Source organism: Camelus ferus, chromosome 17, assembly GCF_009834535.1.
Source record: "Camelus ferus isolate YT-003-E chromosome 17, BCGSAC_Cfer_1.0, whole genome shotgun sequence".
Taxonomy (NCBI): Eukaryota; Metazoa; Chordata; class Mammalia; order Artiodactyla; family Camelidae; genus Camelus; species Camelus ferus.
In genome coordinates, this window is record NC_045712.1 from 21289216 (window position 1) to 21294569 (window position 5354).

The 5354-nt window shown below is 34.3% G+C and overlaps 1 pseudogene; it reads right to left on the reverse strand.

Moving 5' to 3' along the window:
* Positions 1-4159: 4159 nt before the first annotated feature.
* Positions 4160-4879, reverse strand: LOC102505370 (annotated as a pseudogene).
* Positions 4880-5354: the final 475 nt, after the last annotated feature.

Below are 5354 nucleotides of genomic sequence, written 5' to 3' on the forward strand. Positions count from 1 at the left end.
GTCTTATGATGAATGGATGCTTATCTCTATAAGCAACTCCCAAACTGTTTTCCAAAATTGTTTCATCATTTTATATTGCCATCAGCAATTCCAGTTGCTTTACATTATTGCCAAGAGTGGGTATTGTCAATTCCAAAAATTTAGCCCTTCTGGAGTAGACTGTGCTAGCTCATTGTGGTTTTAATTTGAATTTCTTTAATGACTAAGAATATAGATTTATGTCCTAATGGCCATTTGTGTATCTACTTTTGTGAATTTCAGAAAAAATTTTATTTCAAATTTTTACTCATTGTTATTGGATTATTAATCTTACTATCATTGAATTGCATGTGTTCTCTATATGTTTTGGATGCAAATATATATACATATATGCACATAAATACGTATGTATATATATTGAATATTTCCCCCAGTATGTAGTCTATTTTTTATTTTTCTTACTGATAACTTTTAAAGAGCAGATGTTTTTAATTTTTATGAACTCCATTTTATCAGTTTTTCCCATAAATCACAATCCTTTTATCCAATCAAAAAATCTTTACTTAGCCCAAACTTATAAAAATTGTTTCCTAAATTAAGTTTTATAGTTTTAGCTCTTACATTTAGGTCTATGAGCCATTTTGTATTAATCCTTGTTTATGGTATGATGTAGATGTTCACTTTCTAAAAATATAAAGATATCCAGTTATGTCAGCACCATTGTTGAAAAGACCATCCTTTATCCAGTCATTCACTTTGACTCCTTTGTTATAAATCAACTGACCATATACAAGTGTGTCCATTTCTGTTCTAGTTCCATGTCTATACCCACATTCTTATTGCATTGTCTTGATTACCTCCACTTACCAGTAAGTCTTGAAATCACACAGTATAAATCCTCCAAAGTTGCTCCTCTTCATCAAAGTTGTTTTGGCTATTCGTTTAAATTTTGGAATCAGCATGTCAATTTCTACAAAAAAGCACATTGGGATTTAGATTAGGATTACGTTGGTTCAACTGATCTAACTGGAGGAGAAATGACATCTTAACAATATTGAGGTTCTCAAGCATTTCTCCATTTAGTTAGGTCTAATTTTTAAATAATTTAAAAAATTATTGTGGGCTATATTTTTAAATTTTCAGCATGCCAGTTTTTGCAGATCTTTTATTAAATTTATACACAAATGTTTTGCACTTTGTAAACAGGTGTTTGTTTCTCCTTTAAAAATAAACTTTTTTAAACATTTTTTATTGAGTTATAGTCATTTTACAATGTTGTGTCAAATTCCAGTGTAGAGCACAATTTTTCAGTTATACATGAACATACATATATTCATTGTCACATTTTTTTCGCTGTGAGCTACCATAAGATCTTGTATATATTTCCCTGTGCTATACAGTATAATCTTGTTTAAAAACAAACTTTTAATTTTAAAATAGTTTTACAGAGGAGTTGGAATAGTATAGAGGTACCATCTACAACCTTCATCCAGTTTTCCCATTTATTAACATCTTACATAACCATTATGCGTTTGCCACAACTCAAAAACCATCACTGGTACATTACTATTAACTAAACTCTGACTTTTTTTAAGATGTCACCAGTTTTTCCACTAACGTCCTTTTTCAGTTCCAGGATCGCATCTAAGAGACCACATCACATTTAGTCGTTATGTCTCTTTAGACTCTTCTGGTCCACGGCAGTTTCTCAGACTTTCTTTGTTTTTATGATCCTGACAGTTTGGAGGGGTTTGGTCATAGGTATTTTGTAGAACACGCTTCATTTGGGATTTGTTTGATGCTATTCCCATGACTGGATTTGAATTGGTGGAGGAAAGCTCAGAGGTAAGGGGTCATATTTGTTCCATCAACCATTCCCCTTTGGATTTTGCTAGTTTTTGAGCTGGGAGGCAGCTAGACTGTCTTTTCAAATATTTTTGTTTTATCTTTGATTTCTACCTCCAGTAGGATCCTTGAACCCTATTTTTTTCCTTCTTGTATTGATACTTTCTTGGCAAAACTTGAGGGTGTGGAAGAGGGATGAATGTTGTTGGGATGAGTCATTTGTTTTTGCATTTGGATTTAGTCCTGCTCATCCAAGCTTTCATCTGAAGTTTGGCTGATTTCTTCTTATCTGCACAAATGATCTCTGTTTATGGTTGAAACCCACTCCTGTCCATCTGCACCCAGACTGAAGCTGAGGTTCTACTCACTTCACTTTTTTTTAATTTTTGTTTTTTATATATTTTTACTGAAGTATAGTCAGTTTACAATGTTGTGTCAATTTCTGTTGCACAGCACAATACTTCAGTCATATTATGAACATACATACATTCGTTTTCATATTCTTTTTCACCATAAGTTACTACAAGACATTGAATAGAGTTCCCTGTGCTATACAGTATAAATTTGTTGTTTATATGGTGCTCTGCACAGAAAGGTAAGGAGAGTCAGCGGTAATAAATCCTACTCACTTTACAATAAATGGCCTCGTTTCTCTGTAATTCGGTTATTCAAGGCTCTAAATGCTCTTTACTAGCTCCTGATGATTTTTCATGTGGTGTCTTGTTAACACAAGAGAAATGGTCCATCATATACCCTCTTACATCCTAAGGAGTAAAACTTATCTATGTTTGGGTATTTTCTTTACCTTGCTTATTCCTTATGATTTTCCCCCCTCCTTTCCTTCCTTTGTTGATTTGCTTGATTTCTTTTCTTTACAATTCTTCTTTGATTCCTTCACCGGTCTGCACATTACGTATTTCTTTTAGATATATTTTTCAGAGTCAACACAGTATTCTTAACACGGTTGCTTAACTTAAAATCATAGTATATGCAATGTTTTGCCTCTCATTACCCCCTCTTTAATGATACATTATTGTAATCTCATGTTTTTGTCTCACTCTGCAAAATTAGTAATTATAATTTATACACCCAGTTCTTGCTTTAGATTTTCCCAATTTGTTCACATTGCTTCTCTCTTCTTCCCTCCTCCCAGAGGGGTTCAGATTCTTCTCTCTGTGATCCATTCTCTGATGGTTCTTTCAGAAGGACCTTCAAGTGGTAAATTCTTGCAGACTTTGTGTGAAACTATATTTTACCCTATGCTCTCATTCTGGAATGGTAATTTAGCTGAGGGGGAAAATTCTAGGCTTACTATTTATTCTTCCTATTTTTGGTATATTATTCAAGTTTCTTCTGACCTATACTGTTGTTTTTGAGAAGTTTCCTGCCCTTCAAAGTGCCATCTTTTGGTTCATAGTATAGTCTCCTCTCTACTCGCTTCTAAGATTTTTCTCATTGCTTTTGGTGTCCTATAGATTTTTTTTTAATTGAAGTATAGTCAGTTTACAACACTGTGTCAATTTCTGATGTACAGCATAATGTTTCAGTCATATATATACATGCCTATATCCCTTTTCATATTCTTTTTCATTATAGGTTACAACAAGATATTGACTATAGTTCCCTGTGCTGTACAGTAGAAACTTGTTGTTTTGGTATCCTATAGATTTAATGTGAAGTATCTTGATATGGATTAACTTTTATTTAGGTTTTTCATGTTTCATATTTATTGATATAATACTGAAATAATAGTTCAATGTCTACTGTTATATAATGTATTAAATGGGTTCATACCAATAGACATTAAGATTGCTCCTATTCTTTTATTATACCAATAGTGCTCCAGCAAACATTTTGGTGCAATATCCTTGTACTTAAGTAAATGTCATATTGTTTTTGTCACCAAGGCTTTATGATGCATTTTAATATCCAGGAGTTTGAGAAATCTCTGCTAGAGCATTACTTCTACTTTTAAAAAATATTTTCCTTGCAATTTCCACTGATTATTCTTCAAACTAATTTTAGAAAAATTTTATCAAGTCCTAAAGTAATGAGATGGTATTTATTTCACAGGCTAGTTTTCAAGAAAATTGATATAATATTATGTCTTCCTATCCAAGGGCGTCTATGATGTACCTCTTAATTTATGTCTTTATTTTGTACCCAGTATAATTTTACTAGTTTCTTAAGTAGGTCCTGAATATGTCTTGTTTATTTCTAGGTATCTTGTACTTTGAAGGTATTTTTTGAATTGGATGTTTTAAAAAAATAGAATATTGCATAATTTTAAAATTTATTTTTGTATATTTATTTTGATCCACTGTAACTTACTTCTCTTTCTGATTCTATTAGTTTTTTTTTTTTAAACTGATTCTCTTGGATTTTTATGAGTTAAAAAAATCAGGTATGTGACAGTCTGGGACATCAAGCCTAGGAGGGCATGTTGACAACAGAGACACACAGGACCAGGGTGCTGAGGACCTGCAGCCCTGTCACTGCCCCTTAGGCCAGCAGTGCCATCCAGCTGCTCAGGGAACAGAGGTGGACGAAGGTCTCCATGACAAAGGCCTTGTAGACGCTAAGGAACATCAGCAGGAGGACTGCTGGCTGGAAAGTGTGGTACAGGTAGTAGCATGTCATCTTCCACAGCTGGGCAGGTGTGACAATGTAATGCACCAGACTGGTGCTGGGGTCAAAACTCATCTAGATGTATTTCCAGTCAAACTCAGTGCTCCAAGCTCCAACCCAGAGGGGGATGCAGCGGGACATAATCAGCTTGGCGGTGGCCCAGCCCAGGGCAGCAACCAGGATCTTGTATTCCGCCTTGCCGGCATGCCGGGATGACAAGGTTTAGGCCTATCAGGTCTGCCACAACCACGCTGGCCTTCATGAACTCCCCAGTGAAATCACAGATGTCGCCTTCCCAGGTGGGAAAGAAAGTGGCCAGGGCCAGCATCTTGCACAGCTGCACAAAGAGGTAGGTGACCCCAGCCTGGACGTACTTCCGGACGGCGTTGTACTCTGACAGGCCGCTGCCCTTGTAAGTGGTGAAGTAGGGGAAATCTATTCTATCCATTCTATCAAAATTTTTAACTTTATTAGCATAAAGTTATCCATAATAACCTGTTATTAACTATTAATCTCTGCAGCATCTGCAATTGTCTTTTCTTTCACTCTAAATACTGCTTATTTGCATATTATCTGTTTTTATTTTATTTTTTTGCTTTTTTTAAAAACATTTTTTATTGAGTTATAGTCATTTTACAATGTGCTTTTGTTGATTAATATTGGTGACAATTTTCTATTTATTAGTCTTTTTAAAGAATCAACATCTGGATTTGTTGATCTTCACTCTTCTGTATTTGTTGCCTATTTTATTAATTTTTGCTTTATCCTTATTATTGCTTTCCTTCTATTTTCTTTGTTTTTATCCTGATACTTTCCTCCCTAAATCTGTCCGCTGAATGCTTAGTTCATTAATTTGAAGAACTTCTTATTTTCTAATGGAGCGTTGAAAGTATAATTCCCCT